Source organism: Lissotriton vulgaris, chromosome 3_1, assembly GCF_964263255.1.
Source record: "Lissotriton vulgaris chromosome 3_1, aLisVul1.2, whole genome shotgun sequence".
NCBI lineage: Eukaryota > Metazoa > Chordata > Amphibia > Caudata > Salamandridae > Lissotriton > Lissotriton vulgaris.
In genome coordinates, this window is record NC_141689.1 from 159863716 (window position 1) to 159881988 (window position 18273).

An 18273-nucleotide genomic window follows, 5' to 3' on the forward strand; every position below is an offset into this window, starting at 1 on the left:
ATCCTCTGAATGATTACACAGTCCCCGATTGCACCTTGATCGGATTTGGACCTAACAAATGAGACCGTCATCGTCTCCCCCCTGACCTGAATGTGCTCCCGGCACAATCCCCCCATCGTATCCCTCTTGTTCTTCGCCACTAGTTCGCTTACCCGCATAGCCCCATGGAATGCTAGCGCAAATGCGGCTCGGAATAACACAGTTTCATACTGGGATGAACATGTTGCAGGGAGTACGGAGGATAACAGGGCCAACCTATCCAGACCTATCGGGTGCCTCTCATCCACTCTGCGACCCTCAAGGCGTTGCCACCCACGTAGCGCTTTCTGCACAACGAAAGACGCTGTCGGGTCCTGGATCCCATGAGCCTGTGCCATAAAGGAAATGGCGGCCCGATGCCTTTGGGCCGTAGCTACTGATTTGCCAGCCTGATGTAAAGAGAGCAGAAATTGTACTATAAACTCTTCCTGACCCCACAACTCTCCCCTAGCAGTACCCAAAAAGGCCCAATAGGAACGGAACGCCCCTTCATATGCCTTCCTCGTCCTGGGTGCTAAACTCTCTCCCACGAGGTTTTGTAGTTCGGGGCACCGAGAGACCAGAGAGCTTCGGGAAAGGGTGCCGCCACCGGGTCCGCTGTGGGCAGAAAACCCCAGAAGGCCTGCATACGGAAACGAGAAAGCGCATCAGCCGCTTGGTTCATCACCCCCGGCACATGTCTTGCCCTAAACAGTACATTCAGTTGCATGCATAACAACACAATCTCCTTGAGCAGTCTCAGAATCAATTTGCATCGTGCTGCCTGATTATTGATACACTCAACCACTGTCATGTTATCAGACCAGAACACCACAGAGTGATCACGGAAACCCCCGGGCCACGTTTTCAGGGCCACCAAAATAGGAAAAAGTTCGAGAAAAGCAATGTTACTCGTCAACCCGTACTCATGCCACCATGACGGCCATTTTTGAGCCGACCATTGTGTACCAAATATGGCACCAAAACCTATACTCCCCGCCGAATCTGTCCAAAGGCCCAGCTCCTCGGAGGACACCCCTGGTTTGTTCCAGACAATTCGACCATTGAAATCCGCCAGAAATGCCAACCAAATGCGCATGTCCTGGCGAACCTCTGCCGAGAGTCTCGTGCGGTGATGTCCTTCCTTTAGGCCGATCATGGCTTGTGCAATCGAGCGGGAAAAGGGGAGCGCCATTGGTATCACTCTTAGGGCAAAATTCAACTGACCCACCACCTGTTGCAATTGATGCAGGTTTACTTTTGTCGCACGAATACATGTCTCAAGGGATAACCTAAATTTCAACACTTTTTCCTTGGGTAATCGAAAACAACCTTCCACCGAGTCGAGCTCGATCCCCAGAAACTCGATCAAGGTCGAGGGCCCCACAGTCTTACCTGGCGCCAATGGCACACCAAATCGAATCATTAAGACACAAAATTCCTGTAAAGCCCGTCCACACTCAGGATCCCCGGCTGCCCCCAAAAACAGAAAGTCATCGAGATAGTGCATAACATGTTGAAAACCTGTCTTCTTTGTGAATACCCACTGCAGAAAACAACTGAACTTCTCGAAATAGGCGCATGAAATCGAGCACCCCATTGGCATACATCTATCCATGTAATAGCGACCCTGAAACCTGAAACCCAGAAGACGCTGATCGTCTGGGTGTACCGGGAGCAACCGGAACACTGACTCGATGTCTGATTTCGCCATCAGCGCCCCGGGCCCCAGGCGATTCAACATGGCTACGGCCTCATCGAAAGATGCATACCGCACTGAACACACTTCCGGGTCTATCGCGTCATTCACGGAAAGACCACGTGGGGCTGACAAGTTATGTATCAGCCGAAACTCACCCGGGTCCTTCTTGGGGACCACCCCTAGAGGAGAACAAACAAAGTTAACAACCGGTGGCAAATCGAATGGGCCGGCGACGCAACCTCGATTCACCTCCTTCCCAACTTTTACCTGTACCACCGCTGTGTGCTGTAAGACCGACAGTTGGTTCTTACAATTTGCTACACCCTGAAAATCCCCCACTGGGATGCGGAAACCATATGAAAACCCGTTTCGTAACACCCCAGCGGAAGCATGATCCGGGTACTCGTTGAGCCAAGGAATCATTGCCATGGTATCAATCGGGGTAGGTAAAGGCGCCCCTCGGACTAAATCAGACCTGTTTGGCGCCTCCCTTACCACCGTTATCACCCGTTTTGGCTCTGCACATGGACTCAGGATGGGATGACTGCCCACACCCCCCACACTCATGTCTGAATTTGCATGACCCCTGGGGCCTCGTACATTTCCCTCTGTTAAAATTCCAACAGATCCCCCTTTTCCCTGTGTTGCCACTCGGTTTCGAGTGGTACTCATTACCTGCACCCGTCCGAAAGGGCGTCCCAGAGTTTTGGCGGGAAGATTCTCCTCCGTTACTCCCCACCAATGGAACCTTCAACATTCCTGTACTTTCCATTTTTTGCCATGACACGGAGTCGTAACAATCCCAAGTCAACAATGGGTTGTGTTCCTTAGCTTTCCTAAACAGATTGTCATAGCAGAACCACTGATTGCCCCCATATGCCACAAAATACTCCATAATACGTGACTGATAAATGGGTAACTCGGTCAGCAACTCGGGCCTGCGCTCGCCCATGATGGAGGTAAATATGCCCCACGCTCTGCCCCAAGTACCAATGTTCTCGTCGACCTTAAAGGCGGCCATTTTTGCGCGCCAAACACTCGGATGCATGAGCTCCTTTTGGCTCTTCACATGCTCTATCTCGTAATGGTCGGTAAGCAATGAAAATATGTTAACATACTTATCTGCCCAAATCAATTCCTTAATTTCTAGTGGGACATGCTGGGCAATCTTCTCCCTTCGAGAAGGTACAGACCCCTCCCCCGCAATCGGCAATGGCCGCTTACCTGAAGTAGACCCCGTGCTTGTCGCCGAACTTGGGCCTGCTGTACTTCCAGCCGCCGGACCCTGTGGGGGAACAGAAGATGTTGCCTTCGCAGCCTCCCTAGATTCCCGCAGTTGCCTCATTACTGCCCGGGCGTCGTCAGCCGTGGCGCCCTCGCTATCTTTTCCCAACCACGCTGCCAATTGTGCCGCCAACTCGGGGGGCATATCCTCCCTGTTCACTGGGGTGACCACCACAGGAATTGGATTCCCCTCTTTCGGCACCGGGATTGGCTCCTCACGTGGTTTATCGGGAACCGGGGTGTCTCCCCCAAGTGCTCCCCTTCTGGGCCTCTTGCTTTTCCCACCGGGGACTGCTTCCTGAAAAGGCCGTTTCGGTCCTCCCGCCCCGTCCTTAGCCTCCACCTTCTTCTTCAGATCGGCTATCTCCTTCATGAGCATGCGGAGCATCTGCTCGGTACCGACCCGCTTTCCGACTTTCTTGGGCATTCTCAGACGGGATATCTGTAAGACAAAAGAAAGATTACAACGCTCAAAATTGGCTCTTCGTTCCGTCTCGAGCTCACGTGCAGCGGGGAGGTGCAGCTTCAGAGCACAGGAACAAGAGGATGCTTTCTTGGCTTCCGCTCCTTTTATCCGTCTTCAGGGCGGGCGTAAACCCGCCCCCGCCTGCCTCCGAGGGCGTGGCCGGCCGCGTCGGTGTCTAGGCCAGCCCACTCTAGGGCGGGAAAAAGGCGCGCCCCGGCTACGCCGCTTCGGGCATACCAGCCGAGACTCGCCTCCCGCCCAAGATGGCTTCCCGGGGGGATCGTGGTACTCCACCATACGTTCGGGGGGACCGAATGGTCGCCCCTTTCCATCAGTAAAGCAGCGTAAGCTGCGTAAGTCTTCAAATCTCATACAATTTACATTCATCCATAAAACTACCAATTGTCAGAGAGGTACACTCAGACGTGGACACCCAGCTCATTGTACTGAGGGAACCAGGTGCACATCCGGATGAGTTTCAAGCAGGAAACTCTTTTTATTGTAATCCAAGTACAGAAACAAGAGACAGTAGCATAGTGTGCGCACATCGGGACATTCCCTCCTCCTCAAATTCCTTCACCTTACCACCCGCTACGCCCAAGAACTCTCGGAATCAGGATATGTTGTCCACGGCGTAGCCTTTTATTCACAACAACGCAAGTCAATCATCATAAACCATTACCAAGGAAAATAAACCTTGGACGACGCTCCTGTAGCCAGGCTGTGATCCGAGGGGACAAAGAGAACAAAACCCTCGGAGCCCAGCCTTAAATACCTCTGGTAACTTTCGTTTCTGCTAAGTTTCGTATCAGGCCAGCCCCACCTCCTTCTCTGGTCCAAGGAGGAGGCTCAGCTCCGCGGCGCAACTAAGGGCGCCCCTCCCCTAGTCGTGGGGGGCGCCTGTTCAATCATATCGATCGGCATGCATGGGCGTAAGAAGCATGGGGTACGTGGGGGATATCTCCCCCCCAGATTTTAGAGTGGGGGTACACCTGGGACAAGGGTGGGGGGGGGGACAAGGGGACAAAAGAATTTCCCCTCTCACTTCTGTTATTCGCAGGGCCAAAAGCGCGTGAAAGTGCTACCTAATGGCCCTGCACTTGACCTGCCTGGAGTCAAAGAGGCCACCCGCCCTCTGCCCTTTGTTATTCTACAGTAAGGCTCGGCGTCCTGGGAAGGGCAGAGAAGGAAAAACTCTGTCTCTTTTCCTTCATGCCCAGAGAAGGCCAGGACAGTGCCCACTTCTCCTGATCTGCCTCTGGCAGCGGCCCTCCTCCCCTCTCTCTTTATTCCTCCATCTCTTTCTGTCTCTGTCTCGCTCCTCCTTAAGTTTTGATTTCAAGAGACAGCTCTCAGGTGCTCCCTCTTGCCTCTCCTTTTCTTTATTTGTTTCCCTGTGAAATGGATCCAAAATAGACAGAATACTTCAGCTGGAAATGTCCTCATTTGCTGACTGTTATATAATTCCAAAGAAAAACCTTGTGACGGAGAGAAAAATTAAATACCTAAGTAAAGTGATACATTGTGGTCAGCAGACATGCCAGATTGTTATTTCACCCACACACATTAGCGCCACTTTACAGAGTTTGCCAGTGAAAGCGCTACTTTCTTTTTTTCTTTTTTCTTTGAACAACATTGTTTTTCCAGGGACTGCAATACCGGGTTGATGGGTGGAGTGGAAACGTTTAATATGATCGTTTTCAACTGTTTTAATTATTGTAGCTTATAAAAAGTGTATTGCAGCTCTGTGTTCGGGGATGTGTGGTCTTTTTAAAACCAAACTGCTTACATTTTGAAAGAATATAAGCAATGGACATTGAAACGGATCCCTTTCTGGTCCTGTAGCCATGTACTGAATTTTTCAGGCAGAATCACTTACTGATTTCTGAATAATGAGTTTAAAACTGTTAAGGTAACCATGTTGTTCCTGAATACATTTTACATGCTTTGCTTATTCTTGCATTCCTTATGAGTGTTTGCTTTTTCCAGGGTGTTATTCATTTTTTTCAGGCAGCATTTTACTGTTGTCTAGTGCATAATTTGAATTTAGTCGCAGCACAATTGAGTTGTAGCTGAAGGCAGTGCAAGTTTCTCTCAGTGGGGCAATATGGTGTTCAGTGTGGGAGAGGATGTGGCACTCTGGCCAGAGCTGCTGAATTTGGAACTAGAGCACCATTTTCAGCCTTCATGACCATTCCCCCAGACCACACTCCTGACAGAGCTCATTCCGATGCTACACCTTAGAAGGTCCGATAGACCTTAGAAGCCCTGGTGTTTTAGCACCCTCAGGTGGACCCTAACGGTGGCAATTGTGAGTTAACCTTGAAGGCCTGTCCACTACAATCCATACTGCAGTTCACCTCCAGTCTTGCGTAGAAGCACACCGTAGATCGACAGTGACTGTCACTGAGGTCACAAGATCCTTGAGGCCAGTCCACCGCACCCATTGGTTCCTCCATTGGCCTTTTCAGCAGTAGTGGTGCAACTCACCAGGGATCGGCAATGTAGGATTTGCATGCACACCAAACTTAGGGGGTGATTATAATGGAGGTGGGACCGCCACTTCACCCCGTTAGTGGCGGTCCCACCGCCATCGGTGACTGCATCACCACCAGCCATATTACAATGGGGGGTGGTTTTCCTGGCGGTCGGAAAGACCAACCACCACGCACCCAACTGGCTCCTTGAGCCCGCCAGTGCGGCTGAGGGGCTCGTGGTTCTTACAATGCTGGTGGTGCCTACCAGGCACCACAGTAGGGATTACGATACCCTATACCCGCCAGTCTATAAATGGCGGTTCACCCCCCCATGGAAAAGTTGGCAGAAAGGGACATTGGGGGCCCGTAGGAGGCCCCTTTTCCCCCCAGACATGGGACCCGGGGGGCATCTAAGATGCCCCCCTACATATCACTGCACCATGTGGCAGGCACAGCATTGTGCCTGCCACGTAGTGCAGTGATATATGTAACATGTCAGTTTTTACATTGCGGAGGATGATGCAACCAGCAGCACCTGTTGTAATGTAAAAGATAGGCACTGCAAACGCCATAGTGTCGGTCGCATTGTAATTACTATTGTGGGGCTGCCACCTTGAAGGCCAGCGGTTTCATTCCCCGATTCGATGCCATCGTAATTAGCCCCTAAGTTTGCAAACTTCATGGTCTCTGCTTCATGCACAAGCACTTTTAACATGTGCAGCCTGCTTTCGGGCCACTGGAGTTATGCAGCAATGGAGGCCAAAGTTATGTCGCAGTGTTGACTAAATTATGCAACAATAAAAAGGCTGCAGCGTAATGCGGTGCATTTTATGATACTTTATTATTTTGACATATTTATACATACTAACAGCCTCTGCAAAGCTTTTGCCTCATTAGTACCTATGTAACGTACAAATGCAGCAGTGGGAAAGGTGACCCGTCAACCTTTGCAAAGGGCCCTACACTTCACAGGAACATAAGCCACATTTCTTTTATTAATTTTTGATCCGTTTGTGCTACAAAATAGTTTTGGGTCAAATCGTTAGATTATGCAGCAGATGATGTATTATGTGGCAAATATGATACAGCCATTGTTAAGTGGAAAACATTTTTCCACTTAATTTAATTTTGCCCCAGCATTGTAGTTGATCAATTTGTAAGTACCCCAAACCCAAAAGTCGAGTTTGGGTACAATTTGCCTTTTAAAAGCAGTCCTACAACACAGGGCTACTTTTAAACTTACCTCAGGCTTCAGCAGTGTACACATGCAAATGCAGAAAAGGCTGCTGGCCTCTAAACTGCCATGCCCTAATATATTCTAGGGACTTAAAGGTAGTTCTAACCCCCCTGTCCTATTATGTATTAGGGCCTCATAGGAGAGGTCATGCCAATCATAGGGGTACCCTAAACCATGGCGCACCCTAGTGTGTGTAGGTGTTTTCACAATATCTTTAAGTGTCTCTTTCAGAATAGCACTGGCCCTGTGCCTTTCCAGGCAGAGGCCAGGGTCAGTAAGAGTCAGGTACCACCAGTACCAGTCAGCAAAATCCTGTGCCCTGGGAGTGCCCAGGGCACAGGATGGCTTTGCAACACCAAAGAAGCACAAACTCAGAATTTAAAACATAACTCCATAGTTGGGGGTTCTCTTCAGAATTGATTTCTATCCTAATGAACCAATTTTCCAACATTAGGATAAGGAAAGACTGGGGAAAAATCATAACGTTCTAATCTATACCTTGAAGTTTTCATGCAGTTCTTTGATGACGGTTAATAGCTCACTGTTCAATGTTAATCACCGAAGATATCTTCACATTTTTATTGTTGCCTGAAAATTGCAGGAGACCAGGAATGCAGCAGCAGGTATTTTTCAAACCATAATGCACTTGCAAACATGACGCCCCCACCCTAAGTCAGCGAACTTTGTTTGCTTGGTGCATGAAGATGCAAGATTCATATACATGTTTTTTTAACATTTGGTCTGATTACTATATGACTGTAAATAACAATAAAGCATACATGCAAACTGTGACAACATGCCTGCTTTTCTCAATATTTTACTTCGAAAGTATGCCATTGTATTTGTTTAATGGGCAGTGATTTGTATAGGATCACTGGGAAGTCCACAAGTGTGTCCCTGTCCCCCCCAGAATTTTAGTGTCTCCTACGCCCCTGTCGGCATGTGTTTACAATTAACATGTCATACCTATATCAGGACATTCCTCTTCTTTTTAATATACTACTTTGTTTATCCCTCTCCCCTTTTGTGCGGCTCTACCCTGTTGCTGTCATATTTCGCCCTTATATATCCCCAGACAGGGGATTGCTGTTGACCGGTAGGCAGGGCATCCCTCTGCTCTACTTGGGGGTTACTCTTGTTCCTATATGTTTGGGTTGATTACAGCCAAGCAATTCAAGCTGGACTGGTCCCGCGGGGCAGGGCCAGCAACGGATGATATATTTAATCCCTTTTTGCCATTGTTGCAGATGAACCAAAAACAATGAAGTCGAATTGGTTTCAAGAGGCAGAAGCTTTGGATGGAATACTCCCATAAAACACCCTTTTCATGCTCTAAAAGGAAATAGCAGCACCTGCATATTTGTTTTTTTTACTGTAGCAACATTGCTGGCAATTTCGGTGAAGAACACCAAATAAATACATATTTTTTGTAAATACACAGGCTACAATGGCAGTTTGTTTTCCATTTTCAATGTTTCTCTACTTTACTGTACTATGAATAGGAATTCTGTTTGTTGATAAAAAATGATATTCGTATTACAATAAGCAAATATAATTGTTTTTTATAGGTCGAGCTTGGGCAGCGCATGCGCTGCTCTGCGATCCATGCTGTATTAGAGTATGTACTTGAAGCCCTGCCCACTCTCGGCCCATATTTGTCATTGGCTTTTGTCGTTGTCCTTCGTAAATGTTGGCTTATGATTCATTATTAGGCGTCTTAGTCCCTCCGTAGTCCCGCCTTGTCTTCATTTGTAACCTCCCATGAGGACTGGCCCTTTCACTTCGGTTGTTACACGCTAAGTCTTATTTACGCTATAAGCGTTATTTTCTTAAATGCGTTTCACCTACTGCAGACACGACATGCTTTCCTGCAACATTTGCGCACCATGCGCCATGAGGCCTCCCCAGTATAGCCCAGAGGGACGTTGGGAGACACCGACGGAGAGAGCGGTGCTCCTTATTTACCTGAGCTGCAGCTAGGTGAGGTGAGGCGCCATCCCCACAGAAATTGGATTGTGGTGGAGAATCTACACCTGACAAACAGGTGATATTATTCCTTTTATTCCTTTTTTCTCACATTAATATACAGCAGTAGCAACAACTGGGTCCTGATGAATGCATAGGATCAATTCCATATATATGCAGAAACATGTCGACCACTTGCTGAGTAGATATTATGTTAAATCTACTTTTTTTCACCTTTCACTTGTTTTTAAGCTTAGGGGTCTGAGAGAAAACATTAAAAATACCTATTCTACTCAGTTTCACCTAATTTTATTCACTTCACTTACTTTCACTTGCACTGCTTTTTTTCAGTTGTAAACTTCACACCGACACCATACTGACACCACTTAGTCAAAAAACTAACGTCAGTCTCCTTACTCACACAGTCTCTATCTTCCAACTAGTGTGACTGCTTGTACACTAACTCCTGGGTAAGGAGAACCCAAATGATGTAACAGTGGTGGTACAGAGAGACAACTGATGGGAAAAATTCCTACCTTGATTGCATGTTGCATGTATGGGTGTTTAAATGGTGTTTATATACAACCGTGTTCAACTCACAATTTACTTTTTGTCATGTAGCGGTTTGTCTAAGAGAGAAACATGGTTGTGACTCCTAGATACCTTTTGTTGTAACTAATTGTAAATGATAATGCCTTTTATTTATGTGTTAATTATAAAAACACATAAATAAATGGTGTTATCATTTACAATGCAAATAGCTTAAACTCTCGCAAATGCGAGACCTATTGCAATGCAAATGACTGTGTTTTATTAAGAAACTGGGAAGTGGTAGAAACCGCAGACTGACAGCGTGCGCAAACCCAGGAAACTCTGTCACACATGCATGACTCATATGCACTAAGATAGTTTATACCGATGCCTTCTGAAAAGGGCAAATCATGAATTCACAAGAGCAAAGAGGCACGGAAAGCTACTTGCACTACTTGTATTTTTGTTTTTTAAACGCATAGTTTTTTAAGGTACAAGTTATTATTTTGTGTAGTGTTGCCTATCTTTTCGAGGGCGGGTGATTTATTTACCAATAGGGGGACTTATTGAGCAGGGCAGGCAACCAGCAATGCCTTTTAGCCTGTCAATCAGCTTAAACTTGCCATCCAATTGCCACTCCTTGCCTTCGCTTATCCACTTCGGTTAGTGAGTCCTTCATAGGTTGAATCAGCGAACGCCAAGCAGAATCCCTTGGATTATTAAAGACCTGCTTTCGTGGGGTGGAAGATAAGGGCTGTTTTCATGAACCTCTTCGGAAGCGAGAGGATTGGCATTTACTCTTCACTTGAAGCTTCCCTAAAAGCTGTTTCCATGGATCCAGCAGACAGACCCCTCACCATTGACAGCCCCAGAAAGGTCCTGCTCCCGTGACCCTCCCCCCTGTCCACTGTTAACTGTGGCTGTTCATTGGCCAAAAGGCTTAGTAGTCCCGCCTTAGTTCGGCCTTGTCTCATTTTGTAGCCTCCCATGGCGACACCCCCTGTTACGCGTGCTGTTGCTCGTAGGCTTTAATTACAGCCTCCGTGCACTATTTTCTCAAATAATAGTGTCCTGGCTGCTGTTGCAGGCAGAACACGCCTTCTCATAACGCTTTAACACATTTTTATAACACGCATTTGCAATGCAATAGGTCTCACATTTGCGAGAGTTTAAGCTTTTGGCATTGTAAATGACAATTACTTTATTTATCTGTTTTAAAAACAACACATAAATAAAAGGCATTGTCATTTACAATGCCAATAGCTCAAAGTCTCATAAATGTGATACCTATTGCATTGCAAATGGTTGTTCTTTTTCTTCAATCAATCAATCAGAGTACTTGTAAAGCGCACTACTTACCAGTGAGGGTCTCAAGGCGTGAGGGGAGGGGGTGCCGCTACTGCTCGAAGTGCCAGGTCTTGAGGAGTCTTCTGAAGGCGGGTAGGTCTTGGGTCTGCCGTAGGTGGGTAGGGAGGGTGTTCCAGGTCTTGGCGGCGAGATAGGAGAAGGATCTGACACCAGAGAATGTTCGTTGGATGCGGGGGACAACGGTGAGGGCGAGGCTGGCGGAGCGGAGCTGGTGGGCGGGTTGTAGAAGCTGAGTCTGCTGTTCAGGTAGGCTGGTCCGGTGTTGTGGAGTGCTTTGTGTGTGTGGGTGAAGAGCTTGAAGGTGATCCTCTTGTCGACGGGGAGTCAGTGTAGGTCTCTCAGGTGGGGGGTGATGTGGCTGCGGCGGGGGACGTTGACGATCAGTTGGGCGGAGGCGTTTTGGATGCATTGTAGTCGTCGTAGGTGTTTGGCTGGGATTCCTTCGTAGAGTGCGTTGCCGTAGTCCAGTCTGCTGCTGACGAGGGCCTGTGTCACCGTTCTTCTTGTTTCGGTCGGGATCCACTTGTAGATCCTGCGGAGCATGCGGAGGGTGTTGTAGCAGGAGGAGGAGACGGCAATGACCTGTTTAGACATGGAGAGGGAGGAGTCGAGGATGAATCCTAGGTTGCGTGCATTGCGGTTGGTGTCGGTGCTGTGCAGGCAGCTAAAAGGATTAGGGACACTTCTCTTATGTTTATGACTTCTGTGGAGTCTTTTTCTATACCCTCGTGTTCTTTGAGAATGTCAATGCTTGATAGCTGGGGTACTGCGACGAGCTGGGTTACCTGCAATGACTGGACCAACGCAAGGGACTTTGGACTGGAGAGGATTTGTCCAGCACCATAGTGTTCTGGATGATGAAGAGTAGGGGAACCTCAGCTTTTTCTTTACTTTTTCGGCCAACTCTTGATCCTGTGTTGCAATGAAGCAATGGTGAGGGTTGCCTTCTGCAATCGTAGACAAGAGGCATGCTTATCCGTCAACTGGACTCTTAAAATAAGTACAGTGTTGAACTTGACATCGCTGTGCAATTACTTTTGCACCATACAAGTCCTTTAGAACACCGCCCGTGGTACAGAGGGTAACCTCGCCCAGTAGGTATTTGGTAAGCTGTTCTTTGATCTGGGTCTAGCCACACAGCGCGGCCTGGCAGAAGGTCCCATCCAGTAACACCTGGAAAGGCCCCCTCAGCCCAAAGTTAGGCTTTAGATGGACAAAGTCTTCTTGGCGCGTTTCTGCCGCAAATTCTAGTTGCTCATAAAGGACAGGGGCGACATGGCAGTGAAAGCAGCACAGAACACGGTTTCCAGAGTAAATACAAAAGAAGGACAACCCATTCACACTGTTTAATTCATTCTACTGCCCACAACACGACTTGTGCTTTGTGTCTGAAGATAGGCTTGTTAAACATTTTACACAGTTTAGCATTAAATAGAAAAGATTCACTGTACAGTGTAGTGTAGTGTTTTTGTGTTGCACTAAGACAACTCGACTGCAAGTGTCACTGTGTGACCAAGTGGGCACAAAACACTGGGCACTGGTCTTTAGAGTCACAGTACAAACAGCCCGTGGGCACAGGCTCCACAGTACTACATGGTACAGAACTGAAGAGGCATGCACCACAGAGACTAAGGGACATCATGCTAAGTGTGACAACAGGTCATGTAGCATGGTTGGCCCTAAAATGCTCATCCTTTTGGGTTTCCCCTGGGACAGGCCTCCGTAGACTCCTTACACACTATAGCATGGCTGGTTGTGTAATACACCTTCCTGTAGGTCACTCCACTGGTTACCTGGGTAGTGGCCACCAATGCTTGCATGCCATGGACATTTGGCATGTCCTGGCTATTTGGCCATTCCTGCGTTAACTCATCAGACCCTACAGCACGTCTGTTTTCATAATATCCACTCCCATAAGTTGCTACCGGCCACTCCTGAATGCACCCCTCTGAGCTCCTCACGCTGGCCACAAACACAGAGTCGTTTTGGTTCAGCCGCACTCTCCATTGAAAAGGCATTTTTGATTTGCGTATTGGTTTGACCCAACTTTTGCACCAAATTTAGTATTCACTCTGCATAGGCAGCTAAGTTTCGCATGCCGAACTGTGTTCTGTTTTGTGGTAGGAAAAAATTGTTATGGTGGGGTGCAAAAATATGTCTTTTTCTACTCCCATTGAGAATGTTCTTTGCTGCTACTACACCTACAGAGAAACAGATTTGGACCGGATGTGGCATAAAAGTAGAACTTGACTCAGAAACTGTGCTTTTTGAGGGTCGGTGTGAATCCTTGGGGTAGTTCTTGATATATTAGCATTTGAAAGCAGACTTGAAAGGGTTAACACACGTACATCTTAACCACCTAAAAATGGTATTTCTAAAATTGTGATTTCTGTCAAATACATTTGAATTTTTTGACAAATATATTTGGCTAATAAAGGGGGGTCAATTTTTTCCAGAGAGCTATTGGAGGGAGCTGACCGCAGGAGAGTGCTTGGGGCCACTCAGAAGTGTGTAAAATGATGATAAAAAATGGAAGGAAACGAGTTAGCAGGAATGCTGCTGTCATTTTGTAGGTGTGGGAAAAAACACCATTCTGCCAAAAAATTGCAATTTTCATAATGCTCACAATTTTTAAAAAAGCTTATGGATGCGGAATGACCTTAGTAGGATGCATAGGCCACATTTCTGGGATTATTTAGGTTTGCTGAACCATAACTAATCTTTTACTGTGATTCTTAAGTGAATATCTATTGTGTCTGGGTGGATAACCTGTTCCTGTGACTTACTCTGCTGCTCAGGGGTGGATTCCATAGAATACAATATAGTTTGCTGCTTCTGGGTGAACTCCATAACAGACCGCATAGTCAGGGCCACTGAAACTGAGATTTTGTGGCTGCGCCATTTTGCACATAAATATGGATTTGCTGCATAATCTGCAGATATGAACATCAATTTTTAGCTCAAATTTGTTAAAAGTGACTAGAAACACGACGGCACATGTTGCTATGCAGTGGAAGACCCTTTTTAAAGATCGATTGGTCATCTTTCTGTTGCTTATTGCTGTATTTGGGTGTTAGACTGGCACTAACGCCCAGATAGTGTTAACATGTGTAAAAATGACAAAATCATATGCCGATACTACATTACAATCAATCAATCAAATAATTAATCAATCAATCAATCAGGGAAATTGTAAGCGCACTACTTACCTGTGAGGGTCTCAAGGTGCTGGGGGGTGGTGTAAGCAGCTCCATTCACTCAAAGAGCCAGGTCTTGAGTATCTTCCTGAAGGCGTCCAGGAAGGGGGCTCGTCTGATGTTGATCGGGAGCTCGTTCCAGGTCTTGGCTGCGAGGTAGGAAAAGGCTCTTCATCCTGTTCTGGTTCTGATGTGCATGGTTTCGGTGAGGGTGAGGTTGGTGGATCAGAGGTTTCTCTTGGGTACGTGGAAGGAGGTTCTCTTGTTGAGGTATTGGGGTCTGACGTTGTGGAGGCATTTGTAGGCGTGGGCGAGTATCTTGAAAGTGACTCTCTTCTCAATGTGGAGCCAGTGGAGGTTCCGTAGGTGTTGGGTGATGTGTTTGTGTTGAGGGATGCCAAGGACGAGTCTGGCTGTGGTGTTCTGAATGGTCTGGAGATTGCGGAGTAGAAACTTGTTGATCCCGGCGTAGAGGGCATTTCCATAGTCCAGTCTGCTGGTTATGAATGCGTGGTTGGTCTTCCTTGACTCGGGGGGATCCATTTGAAGGTCTTTCGGAGGATGCAGAGGGTGTTGAAGCAGCTGAAGGCAACGGCGTTGACCTGTCAGTTCATGGAGAGGGAGGAGTCGAGTACGAAGCTGAGGTTTCGGGCGTGGTCCGAACATTATGCAGAATCATTTGGCTTTTCTTGCTGCATAGTTTAGAAAACCCTACTGCATAATTTGGCCCTGCTCTGCCACGTAATCCCAGAGGCACTGAGTATAACTGATGCAAGGTTGGATTTACAAGGACTAGGCCTATCTCGTTGGTAGGTGTTGAGGTGAAGAGGATAGGGAAGGTAGTCTTGGAGAAGCTCACTATGTGTGCAGATGAGAGGAAGATTCTCTTTGATGTGCAGTATGGGTTTAGGCCTGGCAGGGGAACGGTGGAGCAAAATTTAAATCTTCACCTGTTGATCTCAAAGTACACATGGGCCAGAGGGAGCACCATAAATATACCTTCATGGACTTCCGCTCAGCCTTTGATAATGTTAATAGAGATAAGCAATGGGCTGAGTTGGGGGCCAGGGGGGTGGATCAGGTTCTGATTTATGAGAGACCTTCATAAAGGTCTTACGGGGTGGTTAGATAAGGCTCTAGGGTGAGGGCACCAGGCCATTTGATTTGAAAAAGGGTGTCCATAAGGGTGCATCCTTGCCCCGTTTCTATTTATTATGTATATAAACCAGCCCGAAGGCCTTTTAACAGATCCTGGCACTGATGTCCGTTGGTTGGCGGAAGACCCATTTTAATCACTCGCACAGCCAGTAGTTTACAATTATTTTTAATTACTTTATTGTTTTTATGAATAGTTTGGATCTTTCTACTAATTTTAAAAAGTCTTCTTTTATTGTGGCAAGTCCTAAGAATACAAAATCTTGCAACCTTTCTGCACTGGGTCAGGTTTTAACAAGGGTGGAGAACTTTCTATACTTGTGACTGTTATTGAACGCTGGTCTTAGTTGGGCACCACTAACAAAGAAGAACGGAGGAACTTTGATAAAGGACATCTCTGGGTTTTATGACTTTGCCAGACGTATTGGGCATAAGTCCCCAAAGCTTTTGTTATATATATATATATATATATATATATATATATATATATATGAAGCCGACTGTATACCGATGGCTACTTTTGGCTGTGAGATTTGGAGGCATGCATCCATTAATTCCCTTCAGGTGTTTGAAAAGATGTTTATGAGGAACGTTCTGGCTGTGGGACAAGGCACACCTGCAGATATAACCCATGATGAACTGGGTATGGCTTTCTGATTTTATTCATCTTCGTCCATTTACGGTGAACTCCTGAGAAGACTCCAGGTTTCCCGAATGCAGCAGCCAGACTGATCCTCAAACAGCCCAAAAGGACCCACATCTCGCAGCCCCTGAGAGACCTCCATTGGCTCCCCATCCAGAAGAGACGCTATTTGAAGTTTCTGACCTACACCTATAAAGCCCTCCATGACCAAGGACCCGCATACATGAACCATCACCTGAACTTCAACCAGCCCCCCAGAAAACTCTGCTCTGCTCTACTCACCTCGCCCTCGCACACAGTAGCCTCTGCCACTCCGGAGGACGATCTTTCTCCCATCTCGCTGCTGAATCCTGGTATGCTCTTCCCTTCCACCTTCGAAGATCCCCTTCATTGGTGGACTTCAGCAAGGGACTCAAGGTCTGGCTCTTTGACTGAGGCCCTCAGCCCAGCGCCTGGATACCCTCACGCGTGATAAGTTGCGCTATGTTACCAAAGTTTGATTGATTTTTGTGGTGCTCTGTCTGGTGTAAGGATCTCCATTTAAACCGACTCATTTTACAGGATTGCCTGTCATTAGATAAAGCAGATCAGATTCTATGCCTTCAATGTGTCAAGAAGACTTTTATCAAATTGGGTTGTCCAGGTCTTTTCTTTGAGCTGTTGGGTGGGCAGGCCATCTCCCAAATGGTGGCAGCTGAATGGGAGAACTCCGCTTTCGCCTAGCAGTCATACCGTGGTCATGTCCTGGTTAAATCTGTTTGGGAATGGAGCTGTATCTCCAAATGGACATGCCTAATGGTCACCGATGACTTGTGACACTTCTGAGGCGAAATCATTTTCATCAGACCCCTAAGGGGGTTTGGTTCACACAATCTAACTTGTTTTATTGCACATGTGATAATAGTTCTATTTGTAACTCTCTGCACATAGGGGCAGATTTTTAAGCCCCCTTCGCCACCAGTACCTCACTTTTCGTGAGGTACTGGTGGCGTATCTTACTGATCCATATTTACAAGGACAGGAAAAGCCACCCTGCGTGGCTTTTCCTGTCCTTGTAAATACAGCCCCATTACACACAGCACTTTGTGTGAAAGGGGCGTTCCATGGGTGTTGCTGTGGGTGTTCCCACCCAACACCCCTGGAACCAGACACATTTCCAGATTTACGAGGAATCGTCAATCTGGAAATGCGTGTCAATGCTTCGCCTCCCTATGGGAGGCATAGTGAGGCGCAACGAGGAGACATGTTTTTATTTCTCTTTGTTTTTTCCTCTTCAATGCGTGCTGCATTCTACAGCACACATAGAAAGAGGAAAATGCCTGCAGTGATTGTTTTTGTGCAGGAAGGTGCCCCTTCCTGCACAAAAACAATCTCCCCATGAAGGAAGGCCTCCTTGCACCATGGTGCAAGGGTGCCTGCGCCAGCGCATGACAGCTGTTTGTGCGCCAGCGCAGTGGGAAGCACAGAAATGCGACATATTGTTGTAAATATGTTGCATCCCTGTGCTTTGAAAGTGACTCAGTGCGGCGGAGTCAAATGGCTTACGGAATGCAGAGTCACTTTCAATGTAAATCTGCACCCGAGTACTTACCTGTCCCAAGTTTTCTACACTCCAATATAAATTCTTAAGACCTCTTCTGACTGCTGGAAATGTAAGCTTGCTTATCTTTATCGTCAGCTTCTGGATACACCTAAGATTTGTTTCTTTGTTGCACACTTTTTGATGGGGGTTGTACGTATAGATCGTTAATACTGTATTTCTTTTATATTTAATCTATTATGTTGACGTATTTTGGCAATCTAGTTATATTGCTTTTTTATCTGCTTCTACTTTATGATCTACACTTGTATGTTTAAAAAAAAATTTTGAATACAAGTTTGTTGATTGATTGACTAGCACGCTCCACTTCTAGGCACTAACTCATGCCTGTGCGCATTAAGATTTACAGTTTATCTACATATGCCACCACGTCTATTCTTGAATTACTCATATCCATGTGTATGTGCAGCTTAGTGCCATCTGCGACACAGTTTGAGCATTTTTTTACATAAACGCATGACTAGGGCCACTTTCTCATTCATTATATTAAGGACCCAGGGGCATATTATCAATAGATATATCGCCTCTTTTTCGGCAAATAGCGCTGAAAAAGCAGCGATTTTTTTAAATCTCAATATTATCAAGGCGTCGCTAACATGCATTAGCGCATGTTAGCAGCCGATTTTGTAA

At 46.8% G+C, this 18273-nt stretch overlaps 1 protein-coding gene and 1 pseudogene across 1 annotated transcript in view; both read right to left on the reverse strand.

Moving 5' to 3' along the window:
- LOC147726150 (aldo-keto reductase family 1 member A1-A-like) overlaps window positions 1-18273 on the reverse strand; it is a 315836-nt gene that overhangs the window by 295947 nt on the left and 1616 nt on the right. The gene's annotated exons all lie outside the window — the stretch shown is intronic.
- The window catches only part of LOC147726151 (rRNA-processing protein UTP23 homolog pseudogene), a 54586-nt pseudogene continuing 47981 nt past the window's right edge, over window positions 11669-18273 (reverse strand).